The 12756-nt window shown below is 37.0% G+C and overlaps 1 protein-coding gene across 3 annotated transcripts in view; it reads right to left on the bottom strand.

Annotated features, from left to right (window-relative positions):
- Positions 1 to 12756, bottom strand: part of GNAQ (G protein subunit alpha q) — a 323595-nt gene that overhangs the window by 186964 nt on the left and 123875 nt on the right. The gene's annotated exons all lie outside the window — the stretch shown is intronic.

Below are 12756 nucleotides of genomic sequence, written 5' to 3'. Positions count from 1 at the left end.
GAGTAAGTAAAATTTGTAGCTGTCACCAATCTCCAAGCAGGTGTCAATGGTCTGTTAGATGAAGAGGTGAGCAAAGCCTGGAAGGAGTGCCTGGTATCTCAGCTAATCAGGGCAGGGGCGGGAAGATCTCATGAGCAACACAGGTCATTAGAAGAGAGGTCAGCCCAGAATGGCAGGATCAGAACTTGTGGAGGAGAAGTAAACTAGATATACAAGATTAAAGTTTGAGGAGCTCCAGGTCCTACTCCATAAGTGGACTTGGTCACAGACTCATGCCGCAAGGATGGACCTGAATGCCCAGCTGCCCGATGGAAGCTATTCCCTAGGGAAGGCAGCCTGGGTGTTGGACGTTAGAGATGCCTCATCCTCACTCTGCAACCTGAATTGTATTTCACCTCACAAAGCCTCAGTTTCCTCACTTATGGAAGGGAGAGAATAGTAGCAGGGACTGTAAGGAGGAAAATGGAAAATGTTTAAGTGTTTAAAGGAAGATCCTAGAACATCTCAAGGGGAACGGACAGCCCAGCAAGGGTGAAGTTCTCACTAAATGATAATTCCCTTCCTTTCCCCAGGGGCTAAAGGTGACTCTTTCAGGCAGGCTCTATCTGGTTGATAGGCAGGCAAGTGACACTCTTGTGGGAAGTTGGGATTAAAAAGGGTGAAAAGCAAAACAATTTCTGACACTAGCATTTCTAGCCCAAACCTTTCGTTAAAGCACAAGTGTGTGTGTGTGTGTGTATATATCATAATTAATATACATCATAATTAATTTTATACATATATATATAATATATATATACACACACACAAACACACATATATACACACCTTATTTTTAATGGAAAGAAAGAAAATGCTCAGAAGTGAACTCCCAGTTTTCTAACTGCCACTCCAGGGTTGTGTGTGACTTCTGGGAGGTCACCTAAAATCCACGCCTCTGTTTCCTCATGCCTGACAGCCAGGCTACCTTCCATATTTTAGGGAAACCCTAAAACAAAACACACAAAAAAATCTTATGAAATCACTCTCAAATTAGGCAAAATGTAAATGCCCTTATAAGGACATGATGGGATGCCTTTTGGAATTTCCATATCACCTTGGATAATCTGGCTTTCTGGCAAGCTGGATCAGACTTGCTGATCTTAGATACAGCCCAGCCCTTTTGCCTGGTAGGCTGAACACGTGCTGGAGCAAGTGTGTGGAAGATTAATGATCTATCCTGCTTCTACTTGGATGATAAGCCTGCTTTCTTGTACAACATTCTGGGATACTTACACTTTTACTTTAGCAAAAAGCTGACTGTGGAGACTGTAAATAATCAATTTCTAGAACAAAAGAGATATGGGCAGTGGAGTTAACAGAAGTTCACACCTGCTTATGTTTTAAGAATAAGGTTCACAAAATAATCAGTGCTTAGATAAAATCATTAGCAGGTCTTCTGGGTTGATCGAAATTAAAGCTGGTGTAGCCTAACATTCTTTTCAGTTTCTTTGACTCCAGAATGCTAAACCACATCAACATGTTTGAAAATGATGCAGCTGTTATTTTTTGTATAAATTGGTCAGAACAATGCTTAAAACAACTAGATTCTATACAGGATCATTTTAAAAGAAGACACACGAAAACACACACACACACACACACACACACACACACAGAGGAAGGAAATACAAAATATAATAAATTATACAAAAGTGACATAATGGCAATAAGAAAATTTCTGGTTTGTCTGTAATAGTCTATTGTTCAACTAAAGAAAATTAATTTCTCCCTCCCAAAATGCCTTTTTGTGATTAAAAAAAAGTTTTCTCTGTGTTCAAAAGTTAAGAATGGCCCTTATTTCAAGTACTCATTCTCTATTACCAAGAAATGAAATTAAGTTAGATGTTAAGAAAGATGAATCCGAAAGTTGCTTATTCATTGAACGTGGATAGTAATATGAACATCACTGAGTTATCAGATATACTTAAAAGATTCATAATATTACCACTAATAGAAATTTTTACAATTATTAGTACTGCTATTATAGTAACAATTCCTGTTTTTACAACTATAAAACCACTCCTATGAGTATTACTATTGTTCTAATAATCTGATTAAAATCAGAGCTGAGCTACCTTTCTCAAAAGACTGTCTAAAGGTTTACTGGATTAGAGTCGCTGGTGGCTGGGCTCAGGTGTCTGCATGATAATTAAGCCCCCCAGGTGATTCCAAAGCTTACCACAGATTCAGGCTTAGGGGAAAACTTTTCAGACTCTACAAAATGAAAGAATAAAACTTCAAAATTTCTCTTTTAAACATGCAGTGGGGGCTGTAATATTTTTACATTGTCAGAAAACTGCATGAGATAACTGCACAGGAACATGAGGTATAAACTTGCTTATTCTCGCCTAAAAGTTGATCATACACTTGGAGATAATTCAAGCTGAAGCCTTTAGCTGTCAATGCCATTAAATACTGCTTTCATATTCAGAAAAATTCTGTCCAAATGATTCTTGGAAGAGTCCTTCAGGATTGCCGGCACTTATGGAAACATTTGCTCTTCATCAAAACTTACTTTCTAAGCTGGAAGCCATCATTCTCAGCAAACTAACCCAGGAACAGAAAACCAAATACCGCATGTTCTCACTCATAAGTGGGAGTTGAACAATGAGAACACATGGACACAGGAAGGGGAACATCACATACTGGGAGCTATCAGGGGGAGGAAGAGCATTAGGACAAATACCTAATGCATGCAGGGCTTAAAACCTAGATGATAGGCTGACTGGTGCAGCAAACCGCCATGGCACATGTATACCTGTGTAACAAACCTGCACTTTCTGCACATGTATCCTGGAACTTAAAGTTAAAATACATGAATTTCTAGATAAAATAACCAATGCAATTGCTATTACCTGACATGTAATTAGCATCTCCAAAACAACCTAAGATAATAGCCCCAGTTTAATGATTTGAAAATATCTTAATCTCTGGAATGAATCTAGAGGAAATTTTACAGCCAAACATTTATGAAATGGAGTACATCATCAGTATTCAAAAATGTAGATTAAAGTATCACTTTCACCAATTAGATTGGAAACACCTAAAACACTAATAAAACTGAGTTGGTAAAGACGTGGTAAAAACAGGCAAGTTCAGATCCCACACTGTAATTTGGTATGATCTTTCTGGATGGCAATGTCATAATCTTTATCAAAAGCCTCAAAAATGTGTGTATGTTCTGACCCAGCAATTCCATTACCAGCAGTTTATCCTGCAATGATGTTCATTATGGCATAAGTGAGAAAACAAGTCAGAAAAAAGTACTCGTGATGCATACTTGATACAAAAAAGTCAATATTTTGTATATAAGTCCATACTCCCTTACTTATTAGCTGAAATCCCCAAATTTCCAAGAACTGACAAGACTTTTTTTTGTAATTACTTTATGGGAAATGTGACTTGCTGCAAAGCTATTTACAATCTTCATTTATTCCACTAATTGCAAATATTAACATACTTTGCTGCTGAAATGTTAATGTATTTGATTACACAGTACAACTCCAAACTCAGTGGGGGTTTTCTCACATTATCTTTCTACAATCTAAGAAAACTGTCCCAAGAAGTTTTAGATGCGGGATAGTGAGCCTACATTTATACGTGCAGTTAAATCTCAGTATGTGAATATACCATAAAATCCAGTCACTTTCTCACACAGTGAGATTACAAGTGATTTTTACCTTCTTCTTTTGCTTTTCTAGGTTATCTGAATTTTCACAATGAACACATTTATCTTTATATTTATAAAAATGTTTTTCTATTTGAGAAAAAGGAAAATGGGTCTAGTATTTATGGAAACAAGCTTCTTAATTTCAAGTATTACAGCTATGTTCTCATACCAGAGGTGTTTAATAATTCATGGGCAAGTTATTTTTCTGCTGCATAAGCTTTCCAATCACTTTCTTGATTTGTGACCAAGTTTTTCATAGAGTTGTGCATTTCATTATCCCAAGATTGCAGCAGTAATTAAGATGCCTTCCCTGGCTCCTAACAAAGATACCGTTGTGGGAAATGGTCAGAAAATGGACAAACCCCCAGCGCTGCCAGATGCATCACTACATGCACCAATCCAGAATAGCAGAAAGGGGGGCAAAGAAGGGGAAATAAGGAAAGAAAGAAAGAACATATGAGCTTTCCTATAGAAACTCTGCCTTGACCGTACATTAAAGAACTAAATAATTTTGTTAAGTATCTTGCCTCTCCAATGAGACTGCAAGTCCCCATAAGCAAAGTACACATCTTACACTTCCTCTGGCTCGAAGAGAAATGAAAAAATACTTGGTGGGATTTTAAAAATTATTTAAGTAGATATGAAGTGTGTGGATTAATAAAAAACATAAAGAACAAGTAAAAAGGGTGTACAGTCAAGAAGCGGAAATCAAACAGGTGGTTATCAGAGTTAAAAGTTTAAAAGATCCATAATAGTAGTGGTATCATGTGAACAGCCCTCTGATTAAATACGGACTCATTAATTCCATAGTATTTACTGAGCCCAACTGTGGGTCAGGCCCTTTGCTAGGTCCTGGGGAAACAGCAGTAACTTTAGCTGGCTGAAGTGGTGGAAAGAGAGCTGGAGTAGCCACAGGTAACTCCATTTACTCTTTTGCACAAGAAAATTAAATACGTGTGTCGTAGGTGCCAAAGGTGTTTAAGGAGTCAAGTATATGAGCTGCCTTTAGGGAATTAAGCCTAATTCTGGGCTGGGCTTAATCCAGTCCCATACACTTACAAATTGAGTCATTTGGGGCATGTATTTTAAACATTTTTCATCTGTAGAATTAGAACACTACTACCTACCTCACATTTTGAAGCACATTAAATAAAAAAGGCCCAGAAGTGGTTGGCTAAAGTTATTTCTCCCCCTTTTTCTTCTGTCCCTTTGCCTTTTTCGTTATTCAACTGTCTGCCTCCTTCCTTACCCTACAGACACCCTGAAGTCAAGAGAACAAGACACTTCGACTGTTAAAGTGAAGACTCCTTTATCTCAGCAGTGACAGAAATCCATGAACCCCTTCAGAAGGGCCCCTCCTTTCATCTACATTCTGATGCCTTAAATCTGACCAGAGGCCAGCCGCTGCTCCCAAGAAACCACTGCTGCACCTGATCATGGGAACCCAAGTCTCATTCTTGGATCATAGCTTCTTCTATGTCTTTAAACAATAAGCAATTTCTTCTCAAATATTGTGCACTTTCCTCAAACAGATACATATCTCTCCTGACCTAGCACTTTCCGGGAAGAATTCAACAACCATTTAGTAGATACTGACTATGTTGATGTTACTGTCCCAAAAGTTTTGCAACTATATATTGCCATTAACGCTCCCACTAACCATACAAAGTGAATACTATTATCTCCTCACATTTCCTACAAGGAAGGCATAGCATAGAGAGTTTAAATAAATTGCTGAATGTCTCATGGCCAAAATCCTATTGAAGTATAATTTCTGGGATCGTCTCTATAAAAGGTAGCCTACTGATTTCATATTGCCTCTGGTGGCAGAGAGTCAGTTATTTCCAAGAGGCCACTACTTCGGGCCGCTTGTGAGGAGAGCAGACTCTCAGGCCCACCCCAGATCCACTGAAATCCAAAGAGACATTTTAACGAGAGCCTCACATGACTTTTACACATATTCAAGTTCGATAAGAACTACTCTAGAACACAAAATCACTGTTCTCAACCTCACATTCAGTTAGGAAGACCCAAAGCTGTCACTGGAGTATGTGGCACTTCTATGCATATTAGAATAATGTACCCACCTCTCCACTTTCTGTGTATACAGTCTGGCAAAAAGAGAGTGCTGTCGAGAGAAAAAGGCACCCCTTCCTCTGGGCCACCATTCTTCTCCATGGCTGGCAAAAAACTGCACAACACTGATGCAGGCCACCCACAAAGCATATGGTATTGATTATTTTATGCCAAGGATCAAGGTCAACTAAAAGACAAGTGAATCTGGAAGTATTTTAATCCCCAACTTTAGTGAGGTACATTGACTGCAGTGTTCCATTAATACGATCAAACAGCTATACAATCTCATCCTGTTGCAATCCACCAGCTGCCTGGTAGTAAAATGGCTTAAAGACGGTCAAGAGACCAAAGACTAGGCTAGTGCTTTTGAGAATGCATACACAATCACCTAATTAGATGAACTCTTTCCACAGAAGCACTGTCTTTAAGGAATTTTCACCACCTCACAGACAGGCCAATGTCGACAACACTCGGTACAGTCTTCTTTTTAGTTCAAAACCGTTAGACTTTTTTTTTTAACCACAAAGGAAGTGTGCACATTGACAGAAGCAGATAACCTACCAGCCAATCTAATACTACTGCTCATCTCAGCGGGGATATCACATTTCTTGATATATGCCAGTCCTCTCTGTTACATTTCAGTTTTAACAAATAACACAAGACAGTTAAAAAAACAAACAAACAAACAAAAAAACCCTGCATATACATCTTACAAAGTGGTAGCAATAACTTAAAGGTATCTTCTTAAATTCACTTTAAGAAACATAAAATCAGGAAAATAAAGGTAGTAAAAGCATAAATTTATATGGGAATAGCCAAAATGAGTAACTGTAGCTATTAATGAAGAGCTTTTTTTTCTCTCTTGAAAGGAAAAGCATAATATAACACGAAATGACATAAAAAGTCACTTTTTAAAGTGCATTTATTGCTGATATTCATGTTTGGATATACACGCTTGTACTAATGAAAATCATGAGTAGGTAAACAACATACTATTTAAAAAACATAATTGCATAGCAGGTTTAAGTAATTTAGGGTAAAACAATATAATAAAGAATAAGACTACAATTTCTGAGAAGCAACAAGAGTTTTAAGTTTTGATACATGTTATTAAAATGAAGGAAACTACTGCTTCACTAAATATTAAGTAAGCACTACCCTAATTTTCTACAATAGCAAAAACTAAGTGCATCACTGAGATGACTTCTCCAGTGGCGTAAAAATGAGAAGGAAATGCCCCAACATTTCTCACACCCTCCCTCGACCTCTATTCAGGCATTCATTTTCCTTGGCTCCAACAAATATATTCTGCCTCTCTAGTTGAAAATAGATGCATTGTTTTAAAATTAACAAGGGAAAACAATACATTATTTGGTTTAAAAGAACAAGAAAAGTATCCATCTGATGCTTTGCCAGGAGTTAACCAAGAACAGCCAAACGACCAGCTTCACAACTTCCTACTAAAATGCGTTAAACTATGCCACATGTGTTTTATATGGTGGCTGTCAATTCCTGGTCATTCTGCGCAGGTTAGCCTAAGCAGCTGAGAGCAGTTTAGAGCCAGACTGCTAACGCAGAGTTCGCTCATGTGTTTGGACTGATCAGTAATGTTCCTTAGAGTGAACATTACTGATTTCACTGATTTTTTTTAAATCAGCCATATCAGTTTCTGTTAACTACAACATAGGAGGTACTTAGCAAACATTTGTCGAATGACTAAAGAACATCATCTCCATTTAACAATGGACAACACTTTCAACTTTTCCAGACTATGTAATTCTCAAAACACATTGTGAAACAGGCATTAGAATCACCACTATTTTACAAATAAGAAAACTGGAATTCAGAGACATTAAGTTGCTTAATACCATACAATGGTTTTGTTGTACAGTATGTTTCAAACCAAGTCGTGTGTGACTCCAGTAGTTGTGTTCTTGTGTGTACACCACAAAGTACACAAAACCCATCACAGTCAACAAATGTTCACTCATTAATTCATCCAACAGAGTAGAACCATATGTCAAATACTGAACTAGGTTTAAGTAATTAAGGCCCAATCTCTGCCCTCAAGTATTAATTCTCTTCCTTTCATCCAATTTTAAACGATGTGGATTAGCTAAAGATGAACTGAGCTGTGGATGTGGAAGCTGTGAATGAACAGAAGACAAGCTGAGCTAGGTTACTTTGAGATGAGATGAATAACAATGCAGATAAGCCACCAAGCATAAGCTGGGGGAACATTATGCAAAGACAGTCATTGCATGTGTACAATTTACAGATAATACTGGACTTCCATCAGTTTTATTCCTAGATATATATACAATGTAGTGTCCAAAGGTCATTGCTGGTATTCATGAGTTTGTGTACACACGTGTGTATGTGGATACATATGTTTACAGTTGCACCTGTGCTTAATGCCCCTACTCTTACCACAGTGAGCTGCTTCCCATTATCAGCATTAGGCACAAATGAATAACAATTTTACATACCAGGATTAAAATACTATAGCAAATAAAACGGCAAAATCAGTTTTCATTACCTTCTAATGTAACTTTAGCACTCATATTGAGCCACACGAATTGGTCTACTTCCAATAGCTTGAGATCACAAAATACAAAAAAAGAAAACCCAGGTAAGCCTTTTCAATCTAAATGCTACAGATGGTAAAGATAGGAAACTTCAAGGGATTCTGATGCAAAATCTGGTGCTGTAGAGCCATGCTGGCCCAAAAAGTGATTAGTGGAAGGGGAATTTGTAGAACTCCATTGCACTCAGTGTCCAGTTCCAACTCTTATTAGAGGAAATGTTTAAAGTGAGAAAGAACATCACTGAATAATAATGAAGCCACCATCACCCTTCATAAATAAGGACACTGATCTAAGAAAGGAAACCATATTATCAAACTAGGAGAAATACAAGTCCTTTTACTGAGCTATGCAGCTAACACAGTCTGGATAAGGAAATAAACTGAGGCCTCAAGAAAAAGGAAGATGTTTGCATTAGAGAGAACAATTAATACATTTGGATTAACCCTAGGAAATCTACCTGCCAGTTAAAAAAAATGCTCTTCCTTAAAAGTACACAGGAATAAATTCAGCTCTTGTGCAATCCCAAAGAAGGAAAACAATGCTGAGTGACTTCTACTGCTGCCCAATATTAAAACATTGCAAAGCTTAGGCATTAATAGAGCACATTAATAGAGTAGTGGCACAAAGATATAGAAAACAGACCAATGGAACAGAATGGAGAGTCCAGAAACAAACTCATACATATACATTCACTTGATTTGTGACAAAGGTGACACCGTATTGCCGTGGGTAAAGGCTGGTCATTTCAATAAATGAATTGGGTTACATATCCAGATAAAAAACACAAAAACTTGACCTTTACCTCATACCATACTCTATAATCCACCTGAAATGGATTTTAGATCTGAATGTAAAATGTAAAACAATAAAGAACTTAGAAGAAAATCCAGCAAATTAGCTACATGACCTTAAGTAGGCAAAGATTACTTTAAAAGGACACAAAAAAGTAATTATTAGAAGAGGAAAAAATTATAAACTGGGCAATCTTACCATTGAGAACTTTCACCTAAAGAACCATTAAGAAAATAAAAAGCTACAAAATAGACATTTGTAATCCATTTACTCAACAAAGATGTATGTCCTTAATATAAAAGAAACTCCTACAAAACAATGATGAGAAATCAGACAAGCCAATGGAAAAAGGGTAAAAAATTAATTTTATAAGAGATAACCAAATAGTCAGTAAACATATTTAAAAAAAGTGCTCAGGACACTTAGTTATCAAAGAAATGCAAATTCAAACAACAATGTGATACCACTATCCAGTCATCAGAATAGCTAAATTAAAAAGACTACTGGGTGAGGTGGTACACCCCTGTAATCCTAGCTGTGGTGGGAGGACTGCTTGAGCCCAGGAGTTCTCGAACAGCCTGGGCAACATAGCTGACACCCAGTCTCAAAAACAAACCAAAACTAGTAATACCAGCCATGAGAATAACTAAAACAAAAAGAATAATATCAAATGTTGTTGTCAAGGATGTGGAGCAACTAGAACTCTCACAGTTTGTGGGAATGTAAACTGGTACAATCACCCTGGAAAACTCTTTGGCAGTATCTACGTACTAAAACTGATTATATGCATACTTTCTGACTCAGGAATTCCAAATGCTAGATACATACTCCAAAGAAATGCATACTTATGTTCACCAAAGACAGCTACAGGAATGTTTATATTTGCAGTATTTTTATCAGCCAGAAATGCCCAAATTTATAATAGGATATAATTATATATATATATAAAACAAATTATAGTATATTTATAAAATGAAATGTCATACAACTGTACTGTCCAGTACAGTAGCTGCTGGTCACATGTAAATTTAAATGTAAATTAGTAAGATTAAATAAAAGTAAAAATTCAGTTCCTCAATTATACTAGGCACATTTCACAACTCAATAGTCACCTGTAGCTAGTGGCTACTGTATTGGACAGAAGAGATAGAAAGCATTTTAATCACCATAGAAAGTTCTGTGAGGCATTGCTATTACATAGCAACGAGAATAAAGGAATTTCAAGTTAACAAAGTGGGTGAATTCCACAAACACAATGTTGAGTAAAATAAACCAGAGACAAAGGAATATATATTTTGTATGCCTCTATTCATACCAAGATCAAACACTAACAAAACTAATCTATGTTACTAGAAGTCAGGATAGTGGTCATCCTTCGGAACTTGGGAGTATTGACTGGAAGGGAGCGTGAAAAGTCTTCTGAGGTTATGGTTATATTGATCCAGATCAAAAAATCTAGATACACATGTATTGACAACGGAAAAACACACGAGACTCAATACTGATGATGTGTGCAACTCTTCTGTATTTTTCTGAAATCTTTTTATTATCAAAAAATTTTAAAAAATCAGTCTCAGTCTACTGCTGAAGTCTTCTTTTGTTTCAGAGTCCTCCTCTGATGAAAATGAACTTAGATGTACATCCTAGATAGGCAATATGGCATGCTTTGGGATTACGGATTAACTTTAGCCAAGAAAACAAATAATTTTTAAAATATCATATTCATCTGCTATTTTTACATGGCCATCATGGGTATAAAATGAATAAAGAACTGCAAGGATAAAAGGAGGAGAAGAAAATATGGCTAGGAAGTATCTGCAAGATATTAAAAGAGAAAGGAAATCATTGAAAGGGATTTTGGAAGTTGATATAGTTACCAGAGACTCCATGGTGATTCAACTCCCAAGAGCCCTGGAGAGAAGGGAGAAAGCAGTAAACCAATCTTAGAAAAAGAGGTGGCTGACTCATCAAATTGGCCATGAAAAGTCCATAGATTCCTTTAGACTATTAAAAAGCCAAGAGGCCGGGTGCAGTGGCTCACCCCTGTAATCCCAGCACTTTGGGAGTCTGAGGCGGGCGGATCACCTGAGGTCGGGAGCTCGAGATCAGCCTGACCAACATGGAGAAACCCCGTCTCTACCAAAAATACAAAAAATTAGACAGGCATGGTGGCGCATGCCTGTAATCCCAGCTACTTGGGAGGCTGAGGTAGGAGAATCGCTTGAACCCAGGAGGTGGAGGTTGTGGTGAGCCGGCATCACACCATTGCACTCCAGCCTGCGCAACAAGAGCGAAATTCCGTCTCTAAAAACAAAAAAAAAGATGAGAAAACTCTCAAAGATTCACAGAAGCAGGAGTAGAAAGTTTCCCTATGAAAAAGCACAGGCTGTTTTGGTACCCTGTGGCCAACAATCCAATTAAAATCACTGTCACCCACAAAAACCTTCATCTGATATTGAATGTCTAAACACTGAAAAAAAAAAAATCTGATATTGAACTTTTGAACACTTAAAAAAAAATCAACGTAGATGTAATCATTGCAATCACGCAATCACGTATGGAATTTAGATACAAAGAAAAAAATTTCTATTGGGCTGGAGACCACTGTCAAAGCAAATCTGTTGTTTATTGTCTTTTTAAAAATTTTTCATAGGTGCTATAGAAGGGACAAAGTTCAAGAAAGGAAGAAGCTTCAAAATATAAGAAAATAATTTTAATAACAGCTTCATCTCTTTTTTAGAGATTTAGAATTAGAAAATCAACATGAAGAAAAACAGTGCTGAGAAGAATTTTAGAGGTTGTCTACTACATTCCTAGCTTTATTTTAGCAAAAGCGCTTTAAAGAAATTCACATGTTAAAAATACATTCTATTTTGAACACAGTCAGAAAAGGAGATTTCTGTACCTCTTTTGGTATCCCATTTCAATGACTGTCACTCTGAAGTGACTCTAAGGTTTTCCTTAAATACCTCCTAAATCTGGTCACATTGTTTTTTTGTTTCATTCTTTAAAAAGATGGAAGGTTAGTAGTATTCATTCTCTACACAATGACAATTCCTTTTATAACTTCCAAACTTTCAAAAATCATTTATGAGACATTTTCACATACATTGTCTATTTAACCCTTGAAATAATCCTATTATTATTTGTCCCATTCTACAGATGGAGAAATTCAAGGCTTGGAGAGTTAAAACAATTGAGGCTGAGGGGGAAATGGGATAATCCCAAGGTTATTATATTCAATCCTTAGGGTCAAATTCAGCTAGCTACTTCGTATATAACTAAGTCATTAACCCCTTTACTTCCTTCCACTCCAGAGTAAGAAATTTTATTTTAGCAAAGACTTAGCAAATGCTAAGTAAAATCAGAGGGCTTGCTTCTATGGAGAATTCATGTGTCATTTGATTTTTCAAGCTGTGTATTTTTGCAGTGAAGATTTGTAATTTGTGCCACCATCATTCCCCTTCTTCCACCAACTGTACCGGTATTTCCCTCAGGGGCTGTCAATCATGTTGTTGAGCCTTCCCCGTCTAAAGAGTTAGCACAGAATCCAGGCTGCTCCAAATCGGCACTTTTTCCCAGAAATCT

The sequence above is a fragment of the Papio anubis genome, chromosome 13 (genome assembly GCF_008728515.1).
Source record: "Papio anubis isolate 15944 chromosome 13, Panubis1.0, whole genome shotgun sequence".
Lineage (NCBI taxonomy): Eukaryota > Metazoa > Chordata > Mammalia > Primates > Cercopithecidae > Papio > Papio anubis.
The sequence above is the reverse complement of the archived record's forward strand: the minus strand, read 5'-3'. Positions and strand labels throughout refer to the sequence as shown.